At 32.3% G+C, this 26918-nt stretch overlaps 1 protein-coding gene across 2 annotated transcripts in view; it reads right to left on the bottom strand.

The window, feature by feature from the left end:
• Positions 1 to 25701, bottom strand: part of CALCRL (calcitonin receptor like receptor) — a 91324-nt gene extending 65623 nt beyond the window's left edge. The window contains exons 1-2 of one of the 2 annotated variants that reach the window (XM_033112979.1): positions 25417 to 25701; positions 8174 to 8241 (exon numbers count right to left, since the gene is read on the bottom strand). The gene's annotated coding sequence lies outside the window, so the exon portion shown is untranslated. The remainder of the gene's footprint in view (positions 1 to 8173; positions 8242 to 25416) is intronic. The other variant, XM_033112980.1, reaches the window with a different exon arrangement.
• Positions 25702 to 26918: the final 1217 nt, after the last annotated feature.

The raw sequence follows: 26918 nt of genomic DNA, 5'->3' as shown, positions 1-26918 counted from the left end.
TTTTTTTTTTTTTTGAGGAGGGCGCAGCTCACAGTGGCTCGTGTGGGGAATCGAACAGGGCAACCTTCGTACTATCAGGACCATGCTGATAGTCTGACCAACTGAGCTAACCGCCACCCGACTAAACATATACTCTTATCCATAACTACCTCTGGACCCTGATGTAGTTCACTTCCCCAAATAGTCACTGGCTATTTATTTATATAGATTTTATTTATATAGATTTTATTTATTTTTATTTATTTATATAGATTTTTATCAGTAGTATTTTGTAGTTTAAATGAAGCACATGTCCCCAGACATCAGAACCATCACTAAGAGGCCAATGTTTGTAGAGCATTTGCTTACTGTGAGCCCACCACCATGCTAAATTCTAGAGAGAAGATATTAAAGTAATAATCCTCACTGTTCTTTTACATTCAATTTGGTTTCTTTGTTCATATTAAGAGCATTTAAAGTATACTTCTGACCAAAAAAAAAAAAGGGCCATATTAAATAGTACTATGCAACTTCTACCTTGAAATTCCTCATTGTATGAATACTCACATAAGCCTTGAGATCTTTCTGATTCCAAAAGTATCTCTTTGTTAGAATTAGCAAAACAGTATGCAACATGATTTTTGGAAGATTGTGTAGTGATGAATCTCTTGGGTAAGTCATGCATTTGTGACCAGTTGACAATTGAGGAGAATTGATCACAGAAAACACTTTTAACTCAGTGTTTTATCTTGAAATTAATTAAACACACAATAAGTACCCATATTTTTGCATACAATTCTGGTAGACCATTTGAAATGAACGTCAGGACCCAAGGCTTAAGTCAATGCCATCTATAGCAACTCAAATGAGAAGAACCTAATGGTTCATTAATAATAGTAATAATAACTTTTACTTGATGAAAAGCAGTTAGATGCATTTGGTGTTTATTATTTTAAGTATCACTTGTTTGCAGTATAAATAAGATCATCTTGGTAGAAAACCTTTACTTTACATATAAGGACCTTCAGGACGAGAGAAGTGAAATGTTTTGACCACATTCATGCAACTGATCAGAGGCAGAGGAGAGACTGGTCACACATCCCCTAATTCCCATTCCTTGGGCTATCCGATACTGTGTCTCCGGGAACTTATCTGAGACATGTAAAATCCTGTGAAATGAGCCAACAGCATCCTTAAGATGAAGGACCAACACACAGTTATACCCACAATTGGTTGGGTGTTCTTTATTACAGAGATTTCAATTGAAAATTAGTATTTTTAGAAAATATGTATTTACATATGGGTTCAGGCAGATTTAAGAATCAGTGGCTAAAAAGAGTTACATTCAATGAGCAGTGTGCTTTGTATTTTTGTCTACTTCACCAGTGTTTAAGTAGCTTGATGCTAATAAGACTAGCTTATTCTGGGGTAAAGGATTTTCTCAATCCTTTTTCAACATAAAAACTTATCGGATAGTCATTTTCTTAAGGCCCTCATGCTAAATAGGTCCAACTTGCTACATAAAGAAAGAAAAATACAATAAAATGTCAATTGAGAAACCTGAAAAAGACAGTGACCACAAAATCTCCAGCACGTGTGTGTGTTCTCTGTTAATTGAATAGCCCCCTCATCATGTCAACATATGGACAGCAATTTCAGCAAGTTATTTGATAAGCCAAGTTTTTCAATAGAATTATTACTCACACTGCTTAGTTGAACAGGGGTTGCACTAAAACTGCACGAGAGAGCTTGTCGTAAGAACTACCCTGGAATTTAAGATAACATCAGCATATTATGTGCTCTCAGTTAGAAAATAACTTGACCAATTCAGTGGACACTGGATTGGACATAGATCCAAATGGGATAGTTTCTTGAAGTTTAGATGCAATAGTATGTGAGTAATTTCTCATGAGTATTATGAAAGAGGTTTACGAAATCTGTTTAATAATAGTAGGATATTAGAGTAAATATCAGAGAATGTTTTCTTAAGTTCCAAGTTCAACATATAAGAAAATTTACAGAAGATCGTAGAGAAAAATTAAATTTATGGGAAGAATGGAGTGTTGCTTATACATAGTGTCTAAAAGGCATAATTAGGTGGTTTTTGGGCCATTTTATACAATGATCAATAGGTACTAATTCTGGTTCTGACAGCTGTTTACTATTTTGTTTCCTTTAACTGGTCTTTTTATTTACCTGCTTCTGCATCTTTATTTTTAAAATGTGGGGATTGTATTAAAAAATACTGTAAGGATCTTTCTAGTCCTACAAAGGTATAAAACTAATACATTAGAAGATAGACTACAGGGCTTTTTAAAGCTTTGTGCCCAGAAATGGCACCAAAGACTTCCAAGTTACAGAGTTGTAATAGAGAATAGAAATTATAATTCACATTACAATATTTAGAAAGGAGTTATAAGAGAAAAAAAATGACTCTTCTCTGTTCACTACTAAAATGTTTCAAAGATGAATTTGACCTTCAAGACTGTTCAAGACAATAATAGACAATAGTAATAGAATGTAAAAAAAATTGTTCTGGCTACAAATATATATATATATATATATATATATATATATATATATATATATATATAGTCCTTTCCAAACCAGGTACTACAATATGTGAAACAAAAAATATAGTCTTATTCTTTTTAATTTAATACATCTATGTGAATAAATATACTGCTTTCTCTTCATTTTTTATTGCATGGATGTTTTTCTCAGAATGCATTTTAAGTTCAGCAAATGTGCTTCAAAATACATGTATGTATTCATACATAATGTTCCAACAAATATGTTATCAAATGTCATATAGAATCTGATATGTTATGAAACCATTCAATATTATTTTTCCCTTGTAAAGAAAGCATAAAACCTATCTTAATATGATATCATTAAGTAATATTTTTATGATCTGGTTGTAAGAACAAATACTAAGGACTGCTTATAATTAAGGAAACTTAACTCTTATGATGGAAAAATTCATTCTGAAGTATTTTGTGATTTAATTTATGTGTCATGTTTCCACTGAGATGGCAGCTTATGTGTCATGACACTGTTTTTTCTAATCCATTATTGAATGTCCAAAGGCTTTGGGAAACAAATGAGAGTAAATAGGGAATAATAAAGTTTTTCAGGAAATAAGTAACTAAGTTTATGGCATGCTCTATAAAATGGAATCCCAAGTGATTTGAAAATAAGTTTGTTACTAACTATATCGTAAATGTAAAAAGCAAGTTTTTATGTGAGATAATAAAAAAATAATAAATTCAGCATGGCCATAATTTTTTCTTCATAGGTAGGTGTTCTGCTTAAAGCCTAACTAACAATGGACAAATTTAATTTTAAAAAATGTGAATATGCCCAATGAGGTAACTCTTTACAATGAAAATTGATATTGGTTACTCAAATTTCTCTTACTTAAGGTGATCTTTGGTGTCATGTAGACAAAACATTTGACAGAAATGTTGAATTTTTCATCTGGAGCTTTTAGTGTACATATAAAACTGCCTGCAACAATAAGAGTTGGTCGAAAGGCTTGCTTGAGTTATAATTGTTGCCGAGTCTATTTGCCAGGCTTATTGAACCATACTTTAGTTTCCTTTAAGTCGAGGGTCTGTTTCTCATCTGCAGGAATGCTTTAGATTCAACATATTAAAAGTTACAAGTATTGGTGTGTTTTCCTTTGTCTTACGTCTCCAGCAGTCTGGGTGGGCAAAGAACTTTTAGCCACAGCAGGAACTTCGTAAAATACAGTAAATGACTATTTTCTTCCTAGATCCTAGTCGATTCTCCACTACTTTTGATAGACGTTTGTTCACTTCAACAGGAATCAATGTAAAAGTTTTTTCATTTGTTTTTAATAGGGAGTAGACATATAAATTATGTATCATTAAATATATTAAGGCTCTATATACTACGGATACAAACCACAAGGAGGAAAGGCTTGCCCATCTAGCTATTTATATTATGACCAGTGGAGTAACATAGACAGGAAATTAGATACTCTCACAAAGGTATACGAGGTCTGACAATTAAGTTCACGAACTTGTTGCAATGATGTTGCTAACCTTTTTTTGATATCAGAGGAATTATTCATTGAATTTGTACCAACTGGACAAACAGTTAATCAAGTTTACTATTTGGAAGTGCTGAAAAGGCTGCGTGAAAAAGTTAGATGACCTGAATTTTTCGCTAGCAATTTATGGCTCTTGCATCACAACAATGCACCAGCTCACACAGCACTGTCTGTGAGGGAGTTTTTAGGCAGTAAACAAATAACTATATTGGAACACCCTCCCTTCTCACCTGATCTGGCCCCCGATGACTTTGTTCTTTATCCGAAGATAAAGGAAATATTGAAAGGAAGACATTTTGATGATATTTAGGACATCAAGGGGAATACGACAACAGCTCTGGTGGCCATTCCAAAAAAAGAGTTCCAAAATTGCTTTGAAGGGTGGACTAGGCACTGGAGTCAGTGCATAGCTTCCCAAGGGGTATACTTCACAGGTGACCATAGTGATATTCAGCAGTGAGGTATGTAGCACTTTTTCTAAGGTGAGTTCGCAAACTTAATTGTCAGAACTTCATATACATGGGCAATTTAGGAAGCGCTGGCTGGAATTAAGAATTAGCAGATTTACAACCCTTGTAGGTATAAATGAATTGTGGCATAACCTAACTGATAATTTCAATTTGTCACATTCATGTTAGGGTCGACATATTTTAGGGAAAGGGAAGATTTTGTCAAAATTGATGTATTCCATAAAAAGAGAACTAACTTGCTTTGAAAGCACACTTCAGGAAGGAGTGGCAAATAGGATGGAAGACAAATAAACAATAATAAAATAGCTAAGTAAAACAAAGTTTTTTTTGAATCAGTGCCTTTTTTTTTAATGTGGGGTTTTTCTACATAGGAGAAATCTACACCCCAGCGACATTTAGAATTCATCTGAATTACAAAATTATACACCTGAAACCTAAGTAACTTTACTAACAATTGTCACCCCAATAAACTTTAATTGAAAAAAAAAAAGAATTCATCTGAAGTGTAGTGGACTCTGGCTGAGATTTGGTGTGAGGGGTCTGATTCTTAATCATAAGTATGGGTCTGTTCCACTGAACAAGCTTTTCAAATATGATTTTTTTTAAAAAAAACCTTTCAAGATAAATATTCTGTGTTCAATTTATTGCTTATTTTATGAGTCAGTCAGTGTATCTTTGAAAAAGACTGTAGTTTTCCCACACCTAATAACAACCTTTTCTGTTTTTGTGATTGTATAATGTTCTTCATTAGCAAAAATAAAACTTCATTATCAAAAAGGAAATGCAAGTTACTTGTTAGTAGTCACAGTTACATATAAATCATTACACATACTCCCCAGTTGCAAGTAATCTTTAACATTCTTATAATTTATTATCCTTAATAACAACCTTCTGGCATCTTCCAACCCATTGCTTGCAAAACCTTATATTTATTTGCCTACAAGTAGCACCAACAGCTCATTTCCATGTGATACATGTAGTATCTAGTCACATTACCCGTATCCAATAGATATTTATAGACCTGACATAATTTTAATAAAGACATATTTGTATTAACAGATGCAAAACTAAATAAAGATGCTTAATTGTCCCCCAAATAATTTATAAATTTAATGCAATCAAGGTAATGAATAATTCCAAAGTTCAACTGAAAAAACAAACAATAAAACAAATGGACCCTGAAATGAAAAATAATTTTTTAATATAATTTAGTAAACATAACAATTTAGCTAAGTTTCATATCAATGAACTATTTAATGAAAAGTATTGATACAATTGTCCATCAATTTTGGGGAAAAAATTATATCTGAGATTCAATTTTAGTTGGATTAAGATTTAAATGTGAAAATAGGCCTATTAAATTATTTGAAATTTACAAGTTAATATTTTTACTGTCTTGAGTCAGAAAGAATTTTCAGTAAGATTATTGAACTTTAGTGATAACTAGAAACAGATATTTCTATTGTGAAAATTCAATCTGGCCGGAGATATTCTCATTTATTTTTCTTTCCCACCTCTTATCCATATGTCAAGTTCCAGAGTCTACTGAATGATTATGTAAATAAGCAAAGCAAAAATATTTTAAGTTAGAGGAATTGAGCTATTACAATTCACATTTTTTTGTTACAAAGAACTTCAGATGATATTTTATTTCTATGACCTATCTTTATTTCAAAGTAGTTACAGTCAAAGATTCAGAATCTCAGAGCTGGAATGGACCTGAGAAGTCTTATATTGTAACGCTTAGTTTACAGATTTAGGAAGTAGGAGTTCAGTAGAGTTCAGTGATTTGCTTCATATCCCACAGTAGTGAGAGATGACTTACGACCAGGAGTTCCCTCTCTTAAGTCTCAGTTCTGTTTTTTTTTTTTCATTAAGTTAAAATTAAGCCATATGTGAGTCAAACTGATATGATAGCAAACTGCAGTTGTGGTTTTCAATTTTATTTTTTAATCTCCTCAGAGATAATTTTTCAATCTGGAATTTAAATACATATCCACCTTAAACTTTACTTTTTAGAAATAAAATTTAAGAAATTACAAAATGGGCAATTAAAATCTCAGACACACACACAAAAGAATCTTACCAATACTCTGCAAATCAGAGATCAAATGAAGAGAAAGCAGTTTATTTGGATCTTTCATTTTCAAGGCACTTCCAATGCACTCCTTCAAACTATCCGAAATAGATTAGAATTTATAAGGTGAAAACATACTTAGAAAAATTATTGTGTAATTCTCTTAATTTCCACATGGAGATGACTGGTATACACAGATAGTGGAGGGCCTAGTAAGTGAATTTTCTGCCATTTTATGTTCTTTCTTTATGTCTTTATTAAGCAATTGAGGCCTTATAAAAATTGATCTGGCACAACTTCACATAAAAAAGTTCAGGAAGAAAAACCCAGTTGTCTGATATAAGTAGGCATGTAGAGCATTCAAACCTTGCTCTAAGGGACAGTGAGTCATATGAAATGCAATGTGCAAAGGAAGCTGACACATAAAAGGATAGAACAACAATGATGAGTTCCCAAAGACATGCTGAGGGACAAAGAATAATGAGAGAGGGTCTATTTTTGGGTCCAACACAATGATTTGGGAATTTCAAAATCAGAAGAAGGAATTATGTCACTAAGTTTTGAATTTAAAGATAAAATAATTTGGTAGCCTTTATTTTTCATTAATGCTATTATAGTTCATTAAGATGATACACCATTGGATTGTTAAATACTTAGGGGTCTGAAAACAAGTTAGGACAGGAAAAGTACTTTAAGTTTGTAGGAAAGGGGGCTGTAAGGTGTAATAATAATTGCATAATTAATATCTGACATTGAAATATAATGTCAAATATAAATAAGAAAACACCTCCAGCTGCAACAGTCATCTTTTTGGAAGCACTGATGCCCCTGAAGCTTCTAATTAATGCCAGGATTTAAATTGAAACTGCTTTGCCAAGGAGTTCTAAAAATAGTGTCTTGAGCAATTTAAATCTTTAAAAGAGCTCATCTCCCATTTTCCTGTTCCCATATTTATAAATGATATCCTCTAATGTTCCAATTATAGGAAAGGTTCATTACCATTTATAGAAATATAACAGTGACAATGTGTATCAGAAAACAAAGAATCTACAGAGGAAAAGAATTTAGTTCCAATGAGCAATCCAGCCCTATTATTTTATAACATTAAACATAATTTATTTTCTACATGTGTACAGAATCATATATATAGTGATAGTTATAATAAGATTAGCCACAGACATTATCTCTGTGTGTGTGTGGTGTGTGTGATGTCTGTGGCTAATATTACTAAAGTACTAATATTACTAAATCTGATAGGACCTGTTTAAATTACTTCAACATTCCTAGTTCTCTGGCCAATGGAACAAGAACATGGGGGCTAAATGAATACCCTAAATTCCCAAGAAAATTTAGTATGTTTGACTTTGTATGTTTGACAGATATCCATAAGTCCATCTTCACAGTATTTTGTTAGATTGCCTTTCAAAGTTCTCTATGCAGTATCTATTCTGTATCATTTGAAATCTTTCTCACTATTGTTAACATATTCATATTATCCTTGACTTCATTGGAAACCCAACATGTTACTTTCATTAGGTCATCAATGTTCTTTTGTAATATATGCAATACCTGAAAGTAGAGCCATCCAAAGTTTTGACAGGTGGCAGCACAAGTGGTTGGTGTATCATCGTAGTACCCTGGATGACAAGAGAACATTCCTGTGAATTTGGTTCAAATGTTATTAGTGAATAGTGGGATTTTACAGAACTTAAGGTGATATACTGGACTGGTGTGAGTTTTTTGTTGTTGTTAAAATCATCAACATATATGTTTTTTTAAATGTTGCCTTTTATTGGGGAGTTGGGAGGAGATATAGCAGGCACATTTAAGTTGCCACCATGCTAACCTGGAAGTAAACAAGAACTTTGTTCTTAGAACCTCATTTCTTAAGAATGAGGGTCGTAAGGGGCACAAACATGAAGGATGGTCCCTGTTGTTCAAGATCTTCACTCCAGAAAGAGGTAGATACCCTGGAATGTTTAAGAGAAGGATTGTTCCTGGAGGGATATCTTGGTCAAATGATTCTGAGGGAATGAGGTGGATGGCTCAAAGTACGGAAAGAAGCTCAATGTGATCCATGTGGAGTGAATGAGGGTGAAAGAGTGAAAAAGACCTTATCAGAGTGGGAACCAGGCTAGACCATGTCAGTAATGAGATTTAACTCTCCTTAAATAGAGGGAATTACTAACAAGTGAGATTCGTCCTCATGTACACGTATATAAACGTGTTTTACATGCATTTTTTAGTTTCAAATTAATGTTGAAAGGAAGATACAGGTATAATCTAGTTTACCTTGCTTTGTATTTACATAGTGTTTGGACTTGTACAACTTCAAAAATGTCTAATTTTCATTTGCAAATTATTTGTCTTCATTAGCTCATATTGGAGTTTGAGATGTTTTTATTGAACTTACCCTTATGAATTATCAATTTGCTACTACTTCTAACAATAATCTCTGAATTATTATCAAGGAGTTCTATGAAGTCAATGGGGATCTTTAAGTGAATACTCAAAAGCATTAAGAAAGCTATGTTGAAAGCAATCTCTGCAATCAAATATTTTTGTGAATCAAAAAACATTTTAATAACTTTGTAAAATTACTTTGTAAATTTTTACTTCACATATTTTAATAATTTATTATATAGTATTATAAATTGTCTAGTATATGTTACCATTAGGATCATGAGCTGATCGCATTAAAGAAATGTGTTTTTTTACATTAATAGACACTCTTGCAGAATATTTAGAATCTGGATTTTCTATAAGCTATTTTGGAAAAACTAAAAACTTTTTCAGTCACATTCTTTACTAGCATACATAAGGACCTCAGAAGGTCAAAGTCGAAGTCTATTTTGAGTATTTTCCCAACTTGCTAGAAAATGCCACTAGAAATAGAAATGACTTGATATATTATTATTATTATTATTATTATTATTATTATTATTATTATTTCTGCATAGTTTGATAGATTTCGTTGGTCATCACAGCTGAAGATATTTTGAGAAAATCTTCCCACCCTTTCAGTGAGCTGGAATCACTGGAAAACAAGTTATGTCAATGGTTACTTCTGACTATCAGAAAAATTGTTGATGAGTTAATTTGGGTTAGTAAATGTGTTGCACATATTAATAAAATGATGTGTTTGTATTTGTGGTCTTCCACTTTCCTCTGAAAAATATTAGTATCTATAGTACCAAAAATATATTGATATCCAAGAAGAGAGGATACAAAGAAAACATTGTAAAGCCTTAATGAAAATGATAGAGATACCTAGAAAATAAAAACTCAAAAGAAAGCTAATTTTGTTCAAGTAGCACCATTGGTTGAAGTGATCATACAATGAGATCAAAATCAACTAAACCTTAAAAACACAGAATAAAAATATAGCAAATAAGAATACACATAAACCTTCTTGATGTAATGCTGCCATGGGGAAGCATAAAAATTAAGTGAAAAGAAAGAAATGCAAACCTAAGTATATTTTTAAAGAGGAAATCAGAAACATATTGGTTAAATTCAGCTGATGGGTATGAGCAAACAAGTGGCTTCCAAAACGATGGATTATACGAAAGACAGATTCCTATGCCTTCTATAATGTTTTTATGTATAAGAAATAATTTTACCACAGTGGAAAGACACTGTCTCTTTCAAGGGATTTGTAAACTAGCTAAATTATTTTAAATATGCAAAAGATTATAAAAACACATACAACAGATGTCATTATACATTTGTCCAAACCCATAGAATGTACAACGCTAACGCAAACTGCAGGTTTTAGGGGATAATGATGTGTCAGTGTAGGTTTATCAATTGTAACAAACGCACCACTCTGACGTGGGTGTTGAGATTGAGGGAGGCTGTGCACAAGTGGGAACAGGGGAGCTATGGGAAAACTTTGGTCCTTATCTTCAGTTTTGCTGTGAATCTAAAACTGGTCTAAAAAAATAAAGTCTATTAAAAGAAAAAGTATACATGCACCCGAATGGAATTATTTGTTTCTTCCTCTTTTTTTAAAAAAAGATTTCAGTGTGTATTTGATGGGACTTTTTTAATAAAGGGAAATGGAAATTTAAGGATATGATTCTAAGCATTATTAATCGGTGTCCTTGTTCTTAATGAGACATGCTATTCAGACATTCCCAGTTCTAAAAGAGAATAAAATATATTCTCTCTTTTCCCTGGACCACCTAGCCAAAAAGAGATAGTCCTTCTCTTAAGTAATTATAAGCAGAAAGTGGCTTAACCATAATTCTACAAAATCAAGCCACTGCTAGCCAATTAGAAACAAATGTTTCAGAGGAAAATTTTATTTAATTTTGCATACAAATTTGCTGTGATTCATAATCAGGGCAATGCAAATTGAAACCACACTGAGATAACACATACGCCTATCAGACACTTTCATAACAGTAAAAATAAAAACAGCAAAACTAATATATTGCTTGGAAACACATATATGTATGGTAAAGCCATAAAGCAATGCAATAGAATGATTAGTACAAGTTTAGGACAATGGTTTACCTCTGGGGACATGTGTTGACTTAATCAGGGAAGAACATGATGGAGAAGCTGAGTTTTAGGTATACAGTCATTTCTTTAAATAGTATATTTATGCTATACGTTATCTATATGTATGAGACTTAAAAAATTGTCAAAAGTTTTTTTCCGAACAGTATGAAGAGTATGGTTCCTTACTATGGAATCATATATTTGTTGGGGATTTGTGGATCAAAAAATAAAAAAAAAATGCAGTGTGTTGGGGCTAGGTCAGGGCAGTTGGGTGGGAGAGGGAGCTGCCTGACACAGTACCGATCTACTTTGAAAGTTTACTTCCTTTTGTCAGAATATGGTTAAGATTAGACCTCTTTTAGGATTTCACAATTAAATCATAGTCATATGCACAATATAAACTTTAAAATTTTACAAATCTGATGTACGTGTCTGAATTCTATTTGACTTTAGGTTACTTTCCTGGTTTTATGGAGGAAATTGTGGAACACCAATGATGAACGACCTGTGAATGAATGTGAGTGTGTGTGTGTGTGTGTGTGCGCGCGCGCGCGCAAGTTCAATGAAAGAGGAGTCAGTAAAATTTTATTTTATGAAGTTCCTAAGACCTAAATTAGGATGATTCAGACAGGGGAAATGTGCTCCCAAATCATAAAACAGATAATTCTCAAATCCAGAATTAGAGTAGAATGCAAATGTATATGTCTTGTTATTTATGTGGAGTTCAGTGTGAATTTGTGCTTTATTATTTATTAGGAGAATCACTTGATTTAAACATGTGCCTTGTTCACTCTTTTATTTTGTTATTGTAAATTTGAATCTAATCATGTTATGTCTTATTTTCACAATATCCAGAGCTCAGTAAAGAGACAGCTGTTTTTTGAGGACACACTGGGATCATTTAAGCAGCACCTCCCTCTGCATGCTGAGCTTGCTCTGACTGATTTGGTAGGTGTGAATGAGCGAAGGAATTTGCATTTTACCAAACAGCTCTGCTGCTTTAAATGTGGTATGATTACTGTAGCCCAATTTCTTGTCTACCTTTTGAGAAACTGTCCTAGGCAAAAACTTGCCAGTAGATCAGAATCTAGGAGCTCCACTTAAATGGAAAGTCTTTATCTTGACCAATTGGTTCCAAGCCTTCTAACATGATGACCACTCAGGAGGTCATGTTTGCTTCTCACAACTTCACAAACACTCCTCACCTCTTATCAGAATGAATTACCCCTAGGGATAGCACTCAACCCATTTCCCAAACAAAACACCAGATAAAGTTTTCCTATCCTAATGTTAGGCCAAGCAGCTGGAAGGCATTTGCATACTAACTATTGTCCAGGGCCAATAAGCCAAAGTATCTCCACATCTTAATTAATACAGTTCGTGCTGGGTTTTTATTTCCTAAACTTTCTGGCAAATAAAATATGTCTTACTGGACCAATTTATCTTCCTTTACAGCCTCTCCTTTTATCTTTCCTCTCTTTTTCTCATTTAATCTGTTCACTCCACCGCCCTCTTTCCCCTCCCCCGCCACACACCTTTTTTGGTTTTTTATACTTTCAAATCCATCCCTCATTCTGGTTTTATATCAGTCTTTTCACTCAGTAAGCAATAATTACTAAACAAATTACATTCCTACAGTTATATGTACTATTTTTTCTCTAGATGAGAATTTTTCCGAATCTTCTCTGTTTTCAACTTCCTAATCTTGTTCCTTTTATTTCTAGTTTCTTCAACTTCTGGGTGAATCTCTAAACCCTTCACCTTGTCATTTACAAAGACACTGTCACAGGCCCTGTAATAGAAGGAGGTGTTCTGGTTTTACTCTAAGAGAGCAAAGTTGAGGGTGCGTAAAAATTTTAAATTGTATGTTGAAAAACATGCAATTAAAAGATAGGATACATGTAAACATGGGGCACACATCTGCTCCTTTAGAAACAAATAATGTGAGGACCTAGGTAGTGAAAGGAATTAGTTAAAATAGGACTAATCAGAGAATTGTTAATAACATTTATTTGTGGGCAACATCATGAATTACAAAGTGGATTTATGGTCATATTTCATGCAGTAGGCTAACTAGTTATGTCTCTGATGTTACTGATGATCAAACTCTTGGAATAGAGAGAGTTAACATAGTTAAGGTGATACAGAATATATAAGAGCTGAAGAACTACTAAAACAGATATGAATTTTATCCTATACCCTTAAATCCACTATGTAATGGAAAGTCAATTGTAACAATAACCAAGAAACGTTTTAAGTAGTCAGGATTTTTTTTTAAATTTAATTTAGTCTCAGGCAATTATTCAGACTTCAAAACAGCCTTTTTCATCTTACAAGTAGCATTCTATTAGAAAAGGCTCACAAGAATAAGTGGTGCCTCTGCTGAATCTAGATGAGAGTGAACAAGTATATTTTGGCACTGCCTTTTTCTGAACAGGACTACTGGGAGTACCCATTTATCACTGTATGGTTTGATACTAGCTTCAGAAAGCATGAAGTGTCTTGCTCACTGTGAGAAATTGCTAATTTTTGCACTCCAATTTTAACTGCAAAGTACTTAAATTAAAAATTCTATTAAGGCTTTTAGTATATAAACTTTAAGTGCCTTTTCCACCATTTCATTAAGCCCACCTAGATTAGTTATTGTCACTCTTTTGTCTTTTAAAAATTATTATTAGTTTCAGTTTTATTATTTTTGTCTATTTTAAGCCACTTGGGACAGAGAAAATGTGTTGTGGCAACCCAATGGTTGCCATGATATATATAAACATACAAAAAATAAATTGAATGTAGACTACTTCTTGAAACAAAATACAGTTTTTGTTAGGGCGTTATTATCACTTATGTTTTGTAATAGTAACTTGATTATAAGTATACTATTTGATAATGACCACATCAAATAAAGTCAGAAAGTTCAAGAAGCTATTTTATTATTTACTTTTAGGTTTCGAGCAATACTTTATTTAGGACGGAGAGTTATTTAATCCAACCTAGTTTGTTGCTTATGATTTAAAACCCAGTCAGTGTGTTATTACGTAATATGTTGAAGGGCAGTAAAATTATACCCATGACACATTTTATATACATATTTTAGTGAATACAATGGACATATTTTGAGAATCAATCTTTTTCTCAAAGGAAAATTATTGTTTCCCTGAATGATATACATTTGGGCTCAGGAAAAAAAAATCAACTATAATATTTCTGTGAATGAAATGAATGAACGATTAGCACTGTTTTAAAAGAAAATAAAGTTAGCTATATGAGTCTCAAGCATATGGAGAATCTGAATTAGAAAAGAAAAATATGGTTAGAACTTGTGATTTGTATCAATTCAGAAGAAATATTTTGTGAAAATCTTTCATGAAGCTCTCAAACAAATCATGATATTATTTAATGAGGAATATGTATTTTGATTTATAAAATAGTCCTTTGGTTTTAAGTATGGAAAATTTCTCAAGCTATACGATGATGAAAGGCCATTCACAGTTGGCATTCTTTCTAGAATTATCTTTAAATATTTATAAATCAACACTTTAAAAAGCTTCATAAATTATAGATTAACAAACATGTAACGTCACTTATCAAACAGATATATACTTTTTTTGGCAATTAAATAGAATCTGTATTTTACCATATTGTTTTTTTATAAGATCTATTTAGTTTCTTTCAATTTCACAGAGTTTTCTTTTTTTTCTCCTTCTATAGACTTTGTAGTGCTATTATCCAGAAAAGCAGTAAGTAATGGAGTAAGCTTTTGTTGGGAGGCCACAGCTGGCAAGTCTGCCAGTTTCAACAAAAAATTCTGCCAGTTTCAGCCATCGTTTGGACATTCAGGGAAATGCTTCAACATTTTGTGTTAAAATACTGAGCAACCTTCTCATTTACCCTAGTTTGAAAGGTCACCCGTTGGAATCCAGTGAAACCTGAACACTAAATACATTACAGAAGGCATCTTTACTAATTTATTTTCCTTTACAAAAAAACAGTGAAGGGATAAATATTAGGTTGACCTAAGAATAATAAAATGGTAATTAGTTTCTGAATATTTTCTCTTTGCCAATGTGTAGTGATTCTAACACCTTCAGAATTTCAGCTCTGGCATCTATTGTATCCTGCATAGAAAGTCACTATCCAGTTTATTGGGAAATAGAGATGAATATAAAGAAACATATTTCTTCATTTAATTATTTATTAAGCAAGTTTTAAGCACTTACCAGATGCAGGCCTTTATCTAGGTGCTTAGGACATATTAGTAAAAAGATAGGCAGCAATGCCTGTACTTGTAGAGATTGCATGTTAGTGGTGTGGACAGAAAAGAAACAATAACATAGAAAATATGTCAATTATAGTAGATAGTTTGTTGCAAGGTGATTGGTATTATAGGAAAAAGCTAGGACAAACTAAAAGAGATGAGGTTGGGGAAGAGGATTGTGGTGGTATAGGTGTAGGTTTTTAAATAGTGGTCAGGATAAGCACCATGGAAAACTTAGTATCTGAGTCAAGACTACAGGGAGGTCAGAAACTTAGGCATATGGATATCTGGGAGAAGAGCATTCCGTGCTCATGAAAAGAAACCCACAGAATTTTTAATCCTCTTTTGGATAATGTGTTTAAGTTCCTTTATATTTATACAACTGATAATCAGAAGTACTAGCAAAAAATAAACTTGTCGGGAGGTGAAGGACTCAACAAAAGAAAGAAGAGACCCTGGTATCCAGGAACTGTAGGCCCACAAATAAGAAACATTATCACTTTTTAAAAAATATTCAGGTGCTGTAATGATTGATATGTGATAAAGATTAGCGAAAAAAAGACATGATAAACTTACAAAGTTACTCAGTTCATTCATTCAAATAAGTAGCCCCTTAATAATTTCTATTATATTAATCAATAAAGTAATGATACACAATGATTTGTTGTTTATTACAATTTAATTTAATTCCAAAGAGTTATTCAAATCGGAACTGATATGCTATGATATCCTTCTGGACAGAAAAGCTCATACATGGTATTAACAAACTGTTTTCCTTCCATGATTATAGCATTATGCAGTTATATCTGGGAGAAAAACATAGACCAGGATATAGGACAATCCTTGAAGTCTAAACAGTTTTCAATAATTAGGAGCAAAGTGTTGTCTATGTGTAACAACCTAACTTTGTTTATTTTAAGCACATGGTGTTTCAAGACCTATATCATAGACTGGAAATCCACTGTGGAGACAGTGAACTGGAGTCTCCTCTCTCTAAGTTAGGAATGCACTATATATATTTAGGTTATTCAGGCTTTCAGCTTCAGAAACTACAGGTAATGTTAAAAAGTTTTGAACATGTAATCTTTTATGGTGCATATGGTAGTAGAACTGATGTAGCTGAGAACTTAAAACTTTGAAGATGCAGATTTTTATGGTACTGGAGGTTGTGATAGTTGAGAACTTGGTGAATAAACTTAGCTTGCAGGGTTAATCTGAAAAATTACATAATTAATGGATTTTTAAAGGATGATTGAGTTATACAGAAACTCAAATATAAACTCTGTTAATTTTGATAAATTTATTTTTAAGGAAGTAAGCTGGAATCTGGTTCATTAAGTATGGGCATATATTAATTTTATAATCAAAAAGACTTTGTCTTTTCTAATAACTTTTGAGCTGATAACATGGAACACAGAACAGGAAATCCTTTTGGAAAATGCATAATTAAGGAAGTTAACTATTGTGAGGAATTCAATTAATTAAAATGTTAAATAATATTTAGGAAAATCATTTCATGATTTCAACCATCAGTTTGTTTTAGAACTTAGTATTTGCTCACATCTTATTTGAAGTCTTTTCTGTTCAAATTAATGAAACCAAGCATTCTTCATGACTTTATTCCTAAGAATATCACTTTCTTTAACCACACTTTTCTTTTTGTCTTAAAATTGAACAATTTCTGATACCCAGGCATGACATTTGCAGTGGATTCAGATGCAAGGAAATCTATCTGTTACATTATGAAAGGTCAAAGTTATATTAGAAGTTGAAAAGAAGATATTTCAGAATATTTTAACCAAAGCACATAAAATTGTGACCTAACTGAATCTGTTAGATTGTTTTTTTTTTTTATTATTATTTCAGGGTTGTTTATGTATCTATTTATTTTTGATGTTTTATCTATAATTCAAGGTTTCCAGATCTAAGAAATTATATAGAGAAAATACCTGACTTATTGGGTTTTGTCATTTTAGGAAACACCTTAATGAAGGCATTCAGTCTTGATCTTGTAACTGATGGAAAATAGAGTGGCAGCCCGCAGTATACATTAAGAACGTATACTTTGATGGGCACTGCCTGGCATGGCACTGAGGTGAAGCTGATGTTGTCCAGAGCAGGGCCTGTCTTGCTTACCTATAACACCTACCTGGGGCCTGGTGCATGGGGAGGACTTGCTACACTGAAGGTCCTATTCTAACCCTAGCACCTCCCAATAGCATAGTTAAATGAGTTCAAATACAAACTGTTCTCCGACAGGTGTACATTCTGGTGTGAACAGAAATTTCCCCCAATAAAATATATTGCACTAAGAACAGATTTTAGTTTGGTAAATGAAAGAGCAATTCTGGAAGGTCTTATAGATGACGTGGAGGAAAACATGCTACTTTTGACCACCTGAGGCCAGAAGGTACTCCTGTGCATGTTGTTTGGAGGAAGGTGAAGTTTAGGCAGGGTGGGTGAGGGGTTTTAGTGGGAGGAAAGGGGTGTAGAAAGGGAGGTGGGAAGCAAATTCTATCTACTGTATACTTTTTCCCTGGAGCTTTGCAGTGTCGCCCTCTGGTTGATAAGAATAATTTTATAGGCCATTTGTTTCTGATATCCATGTCCATTTTTGAGGCCTCAGATACCAGATACTTACAAAAGTATCTGAGGTGGCTGGAAAATATGTACATATTGTTTACCTCGTTCTAAAAGAATAACAGTCGTGCAAATTAATTAGTACAGGTTCATTATATTCCGTGTGGGCCATCATTTATACAAGACTCAAAAACAAGATTTTAGAATCAACTTATCTTAAACTCAACCTAAATGGGTGCTGACCATCCTGTTGCACAGGTACTCTTTCATCATATTTTTGAAATATAATACATAAGAAAAAATATAAGTGTCTACCATTAGGCCGTAGTAAGAAGTCCTTGTAATGAAGACACTTTTGCAAAAACAAAATAGCCACCAAAATTTTGGAGCACTACAAATTGAGTTTAATTTGAGCATTCTTAATGCTCTTCTAATTTTGACTTCTGCAGCTGTTACAGTAGTTAAAATTAAAAATTTCTGGATATCTAAATTTATCTTTAATGTACTATATTCCACAAAATCCACATAAATGACATAAATAAACTTACTTTTATTATCTTTTGTTAACAGAGATTAGTTTAAATTTGGTGGAACATTATTGTCATTTGACTTTGTGCAACATCAGTAATAAGTAGTTAGGACTTAGGGTTACAGTGGACATAAATTAAAATCAGAGCTTTGTCAATAATAATTGTTTGACTTTGGGAACTTCATGTACTTCACTGAGCTTCATGTGTAAAAGAATGAAAACAACAACACAACAATTTCTGTTTAAAATACCTTTTTAAGTTGTTACTACGAAGTGCTCAAGTTCTATAGAAATGGTGAGTAACAATATCAGTTTTATTGGGTTCTGGCATATATTACTTGATGGCAAAAGTATGATCACTCTGAAAACTTTAGTTACAAATTACTCTTATTCACTCTCCTTGTCTTATGAAGAGGTTGTATTCTAATTGTCTGTATGTATGTTGACTGTGGAATGGGCTTTTGCATAGAAACAAATTAAGTTCTCAGTCCTGTTCACAAGAGACTTATTATGAGCACTAAGAGTTGTTGAACACCTACTAAATACTAAGTATTGTCCTAAACCTTCCCATGTATTGTTTCATGGATTCCTCACAAAACCTTACAAAGCACTCTCATTATCACTACCATTTTATTATAGATGAGAAAGGAGAATTAATAAATGGTGAATTTGGGGTTCATATGTGGATGATCTATATCCAAAGTCCACTAAGATGCACTTCTGTAATATAGCTTATATTTTAACTGTTTCTTTTTTCTTTTCACTTTTTGCAATCGATAAGAAAGAACTGGGAAACAAAAACATAAACAAAAAATTCTTGCTGAGCACATACACTCATAGACTAACCTGGGAACCTAAGAATATTTACTTGATCATTGTTTCAATACAATGCCACCTTCTATACTTTAACCTAGAGTTCTGGGAACAGCATCCATTCATTCATACTAGGCATGACTAGATAGATACCAGCCACCAATTGGAAAGGGAAGCAGAGTGGTTAGGAGCAGGAGCTCTGGAGCCAGATGGCCAGGAGTCAAGTCCTGGCTCTGCCACTTGGTAGCTATGTAACCTTGGGCACATTACTTAAGATCTCTGTGCCTCTATTTTGGAGTTTCTTATCTGCAAACAAAGATAATAATATCCCCTACGGCTTTTGGGAAACTTAAGTAAGTTTACACATGAGTAATGAATAATGTACATGGCACATGGCAAACCCTCAAAGAAATTAGTTAAATAATCTCAGCAGCAGCAAGCCACCTTTTAAAAAGGGGCTGTCTTGTATGAGTACAGTGTGGAAAGTTTCACCCACTTCTGACTTCAGGAGAGTGCTACAGCAGGGAAGGCAGACTCTCCTGTTTAAGGCAAAAAAAAAAAAAAAAGAAAGAAAGAAAAGTTATTTGTTCCTCAGATATATTAAGATACATGCATCAATTAATGCATCCTTCATCTAATAATGTCAAGGACAAGGGGTAAAGCTGAAGATAAATATATATATATATATATATTTTTTCTTGTTTTTTGCAGGGGGTAAATATATATATGTATATATATAAATATATGTATGAATAAATCTGACAAGTTTCAAGATATTCTAGTTTGTTAACTGAGAGTGTGAGGAAATTGTGTTTAATGCATTTAAAATGTAGCAATGTCCTTGCTACATACGACATGAATGCTGTCTAAAGTGTTATTCATTGCAGGCAGTTGCTTCAAACAATTATACCTAAATTTCTGTAACACAAATGCATACGTAACATTTTTTGCTTCAGCTAATAAAGTATATTGGCATATTTGTAAAGAAGACTTAAAGCCAAAATTTTCATTGAAAGTAAATTTTTGAAGAAGACATATGTACGTTGATATATGATATATGATAAAACAATTAAACCTGTTACTCTGATACTAGGTTTCCATTATCTAAGTAAAAACAAGTCTCTTACTTATCCTTATGTTTGAAAATAGCTACACAATTAAACTAACAATAAAAAATCACAGTGTTTTACTGATGGCATTCTTTTCCGATAGTTTTAGTCCTTATTTTCTGTCATGTTATTTATTTTTCTCTAGTAGCCACCAAAATTCCAATTTTCCCTTCAAATTATCCTTGGAAGGGAGACAAAATTAAGGTTTATGCACAAAATATCTGCAAAATGATTGATCTTGGGTTAATTAATGGACAAGGGTTGAAATTAATACTCATATGTAAAATTTATAAAATCAGTATGTGGATATAAGATAAATGTATCTTAGTTTTGATTGATAAAACTAAACCTGTATGCTCATGAATATGTTAATGATCCTCTATGGGACTAACCTGTAAGGAGAAGGACACTCTTATAAGCCATACAATTGCTATTTAACTATATCATTGCTATTTAACACACCAAATGATATGCTCAGAAATCACTATGGTTTCATGAGAAACACAATTTAGCTCAGATTAACCTACACCTAAAAGATAAATAACTACAGATTTATACAAAAGTTTACGCTATATTAATATTTTTAAATTAAAAAACATGTCCCATGTTAAGGGGAATGAATTTCTCTGATAATTTGGCTCCATTCAACAATCTCAGTATAGAGCCATAGCCTCAATATCATTGGGGTTATTAATCTATTTATTTAGATTGATGTTGGGTTGAGTTGAGATTTTTGTCCTTTTGACTGTAGTAAGACAAAAAACTTACACATTTATTTAAAACAATGAAGGAATAAGAAGATAAACTGTTTTACATTTTTAAAATAAATACACTATTATGACTACTTTTGAAAGAAATAATATATTGGTGAGTTATTTTTATGTAATTTTATCTCGTTCAAATAGACAAAATAATTTGAGGAAAAAAAGAAAAAAACATGCTCTAGGAAAATATTTGCAACTTGTCGTCTGATAATAATACTAATAACCTAATAGAACATACACTTTAACTCAGTTCACAACCAGTGACTCTATTTTATTTTTTAATAATAGAAAGTAAGGCTTTTATTGTGTTTTTTAAAATTAAATTCTTTTTTCATATATAGCTTATTCAATTAAAAAAGATTAATTTGATTTTGAGATTTCTCAAATATGGGAGAATGCAAGAATTATTTTATCTAATTTAATGAAGAATGTTATAATCTTCATTAGACAAAAATAATCTGAATTTATTGATGACTTTTCTGTTTAAACAGAATTGCAATAGAATGTATAAAAATGAATTTTCTATTATTTTAATGCATTTTGGTGATTTAATCGTCACATATCTAATTCATAGGTTCTTTTTTCCTAAATCACACTAGCTCAATAACCATATTCCAAATTTTACAACTAAATGTATTCTACTTATTATTTCTTCAATGTTATACTTTAAACTAAGGCTATATATCTTCAAAATTATAAACCAACTTATAAGTAGGTAAACTAAAATTAAGGTGTGAAAACTATCCATATACTTTGAGTTGCATAACCACTACTGACAAAAGAATTTGGGCAGCAGTGTTTGTCCATGTGAGTTAATGATTGAGATATCTGGTTAGTATAAGATCTGATCTTGTGTTTTTGGTAAATTTTTATTTTCCACTTAATTGCATCAGAACATTTTCTGACATTAAATAAGAGGATTTTTTGACATCATTTAATGGTGCAGCATTCAGTTGAAAAGAGAGCTTTCCTGAGAGGTTATAAACATTTTATAGTTCACGCAGAGACTTCAAAACCAGTCACAGACAACTGTTTTAAATAGCTGTGTACTGAGTTTCCATTTTTAAGTGTATTCTCTGACAGTCTGATTGAGTCAAGAATTAAGAGGTGCTACAAACTTACTCTTCTGAGTGTCTTCTTTTTAACACCATTGCAATGCTACAGTTTATGGGTTTAAAGCTGCTCTGAATTCTAAGCAAAGATAAGGAATAAAGCCAAAGTCTTTAAACAATATTCTTTGAATATACTTGTTTTCTGAAAAGTTGGCACCATAATCATTATATCTGTAAAAACAGAATTATTTTTTCAAGCTGTAGTCAGTCATACAGAGCATGAAATAAGTTTTGCTTAGTGAATCCATATTTTGATCCTTTAAAAATTACTTTGCTAATTTTTCTATGAAGTTCTAAGACAGTTAAAAATTAAGTTACTATCAAATTTTAACCAGGTAAATAAGAATTGAAAGCCAAATATTGTTAAAGTGATTCCAAATGATCTAAGTTAGAAATTAACAAATATATAATGATATAACGATTAAAGTCTCATGAGTTCTTGTGTTTATCAAAGAAGTTTTTCACATTAACATAAAGTGTATAAGGTAATCTTTTTTTGTTTTACTATTATTCTGAATTTTTTAGTGAAATTCAAACTTCTGTTACGCCTGAAAAATAATGGTATAATACATGGGAATGTAAAGGTTCTCACAGATAGGCTAGGATGTTGACTGCATTTCAATCTCATTATATCCTAGGCATCAGCAGTGAGTGAAGGACATACATACACCTTGGTCATTCTTTACCATAATTTTTAAAATTACAGACCCAGTTTTAATTTCTTTTTATTTTCCTGTTTTCTATTTTTTCAAAGTGAATGGTTTTAATATATTCTAAAATTTAACATATTTCAACTAATAAAGTAACATTTGGTATGTGCTAGATATATACATATTTTAAAAAGACCTTGTAGCAATAACCAAAGCATATTTCTTAAAGATATTGAATATCATAGGTAAAACATATTTTAGTTCACTTTACTCATGTCATTTCTCAAATCTATGTTTCATTTTAAAAATTTAGAACATGATTTGTACTCTGTGCGTTGATTTTATGATGCTACAGGGAAATATCATCTAGAAAAATAAATTAATTCTTTATAGCAAAAAGCATGCATGGAGGGCCGGCCCGGTGGCTCAGGTGGTTGGAGCTCCGCACTCCTAACTCCGAAGGCTGCCGGTTCGATTCTCACATGGGCCAGTGGGCTCTCAACCACAAGGCTGCCGGTTCGACTCCGGCAAGGGATGGTGGGCTGTGCCCCCTGCAACTAGCAATGGCAACTGGACCTGGAGCTGAGCTGCGCCCTCCACAACTAAGACTGAAAGGACAACAACTTGACTTGGAAAAAAGTCCTGGAAGTACACACTGTTCCCCAATAAAGTCCAATAAAATCTTAAAAAAAAAAAAAAAAAAAAGCATGCATGGATGCTGACATTTTTTTATCATTAAAAAGAGCAAACGCCACAATATAATAATATGAATTTTTATTTCAAACTTTCAAACATTTGAAATGTTTATTCAGACATTATTTTCTCAAATAATAAGTATTTGCCTAATGACCCTCAATATTCATTGCTTAGTATTTTTTTAAATAAAGACAATAATCCATACTATTAATACAGGCACAAAAATTTAATTAAATTATGCAATGAAATTATGGGGTTTTGGTTAGCAATCAGATAAAAATTAAAGAACTTTGGTGTGGTCCTTATTATAAAACATGTTATTAATATAATACCTTCTAAAATAATAATCTAAATAAAAAAGAATGCTCTTTTAAATTTTGTTACTAACCCATGGCATTGGGTTAGGCATTTACTGTGTTCTTTCCATTTCCTTCTCTAATTATCTAATGGCAATTTACAAGGTCACATTCTGAAAACACTTTTTCCATTTCTACCCATGTGTCAGGGAACTCAATACAATTAATAATAGAAAGGATATAGGGAATCAGCCACAATATTTTTTAAGAATCACAAAAGTAAGACTTAATTGAAGTTTACATTATTTGGAGAAATTTGTGGAGAAAAATGAGTTGAAAATTAACAACGAGTTACTCAGAATGTGTGACTAAGTATAGGATTTCTCAATTGAAGAACATTTTGCAGAGTATAATTTCATTTAGGTAAGAAAAAACATATAAATTATGTCAACCAATATAATTGAACTCATATCTGATGTCTATTTTTTTCTTAGCAATAAATGTGTGATAGCTCTATACCAACAACTTATTACGTAGACACTAGTTTCTTAGTGTCCAGGACAGTCTGTATTAGGGAAAGAAGCATTAACAGATGTTTCATCGCCACATTTCAGTAAGTTTTATCCTGAAAATTCTTGCTTTAAAATACACATTTTAATTTCTCTGTTTAATACTCATTTGAGAAACCTTTGTTACTTTAATCACAATTATCTCAATTATCACTCTGTTCTCTAAAAAGATTACAGAGGGATACCAGAAAAATCCAAGTAACACATTCTGCTAGCTAAAGAGATTTGAAATTAGAGTTAATATAGAAATCTCAACATTTTCTCAACCCTGGCTGGTGTTTTTCCTTTTGTAGTCCACCCCGTTATCCAATGGAGCGGAAACAGTTCAGGGCTAGCAAAAGAGAGGTTTAAAGACATCTGGCAACAACGAACAATGAAAATTCCATTAGTTCAACAGTTAGAGATAGAGGTGAAAGACAAATAGAAGGCAAATATAATAAATCCAAAGTGATTACTTTTGTTTAAATACTCCATTGCATTCAGCTACAGAGTGAGACTCTGAGACCCCATAAGCAATTATTCTTTCACCCCTTTCTCAGAATACTGATTATGCGGAAAGTTTAAAGACCCTTCCTGGGGGGGAACAATGTTTTCCAGCTGTCAAAACTCAAGTTTAGTTAATAGTAGAGCTAATTTTAAAAGGCATTTTCCCTAATTAAGATACTTGTTCAGCAGTACGTCTTTTCATCCATTTATATTTTTATTACTTGCCAAATTTATTTTCCAGTACATCACGGTACATAATATTGTCTACTAGTAAAGATTTTGTACACATTTTGGGGTAATAAACTGTAGTTTCTCTAACGTGAAGTAAATGAGGATATGTTTCAACATGATTCCAGTGTCACTAGATTCTGTAGTAGAAACATGGTCAAACTGCATGAGAATACTACCCAGAATAAATACAGTTATTTTGAAAAATGCACTTACCCAGCACAGCTCCTAAGGAAATTCTTGGTGAAATATTCTTAGGATGGAATTTGATTTTCTAAGATTCCGCAGAAGAGATTTAGCCCCAGGCAAGGTGGAGAAGAGTGAAAGCCTTGCAATGTGATCCTGCAGGCAGGGTGAGGTCCAGTCAGCAGAGCTTGATGATCCTAAAGCAGGAGGTGACACTCTGCTGGAGGGAGGGTTGTTCTGAGTAGATTGGAAGTGTTGTCACATTGTATGTGCTCAGCAGCAGAAGGGAAACATCAGAGCTTCCTGTTACATCACTCTGACCCCGCCTGCAGTTAGTGTAAGGTTACTTTCTTTCTCAAATAGCATACCCCAGGAAAGCAGCACTCCTTTCTTATTCTCAGACAAGAGCAAGAAGCAGCCTGAACAGACAGAGATCATAAGCTCTATGAATACATTGTTAGCAGCAAAAACTGGCTGGATTTCACCTTGACTGAGTTGTTAGAACTTGTCAAACAGAGCTGCCTGTGATTTGAAGGAAATTTGAATATCACGCTCTGTTCAAAGAATTAAAGGAGTTAGGGGAGTGAGTGTGTGTGTGTGTGTGTGTGTGTGTGTGTGTGTGTGTGTATGTGTGTGTGTGTTGAATTATACTTTACAAAATATCCAAGGGATCTTTTTTTATTTAACATGCTTTTCTTCATAAATGAACAAGAAAAATAATAAATGTATCATTATAATTAATTCTGTGATCCAACTCTTTATTAATTTGGAACTCTAATAATCACAGCTATTCCCAGGTCAGTTTTCCACAAAGAAATGAACTTTTTTTTTCACTTTGTTCATGACAGTATGTATGTATTTCTCATAAACAAAACCATTGTGTGTATACATATACATATATAGAATTATTTTTCACTGTATATGCGTATATGTATTAGAGTAAAAACCCTTTGCAAACATATTCATAAATTTAAAATAATTGTACATATTTTTAAATATTTAACGTAATTGTTATCATCTATAAACTAAAAAAAGTAATTTATACTACATTTGTACCTCAAAATGGCCGCAAAAAATGCATACAATTTGTAATTATAATATTATAAAACAATTTAAAATATGTAACACGCATTAATTTTTTAAGAAACGTTTGCCTCAAAACAATTTTATTCTAAATGTGTTTAATAAATCATTAGAAAGATCAGGGAAGAAAGTTTTAAATTTGAAATGCACTTGTCTTTTGATAATATGGTAAATGTGTGAAGATACAATAATTGTAATTCCTGAAACCTAAACAGCGTTATGTCACTTAATTTATCTGAGCATCAGTGTTCTCATCTGTAAACTAGAAGAGATGAATCAAATAATATCTGAAGTCCCTTATATTTCTAAGACTTTGAATCAACAAATTATATAACTTTTAAAAATATGTAAGATATTGTGATGATTATTCCATTCTTAGTAAATTTGAGATCAGAGGGACTGTGGAATGCGTAAATTACTGCAATTCTGAAACAAAACAAGATGCTCAC

Source organism: Rhinolophus ferrumequinum, chromosome 8, assembly GCF_004115265.2.
Source record: "Rhinolophus ferrumequinum isolate MPI-CBG mRhiFer1 chromosome 8, mRhiFer1_v1.p, whole genome shotgun sequence".
Lineage (NCBI taxonomy): Eukaryota > Metazoa > Chordata > Mammalia > Chiroptera > Rhinolophidae > Rhinolophus > Rhinolophus ferrumequinum.
Note: the sequence above shows the minus strand (reverse complement) of the source record. Positions and strands in the feature narration are given on the sequence as shown.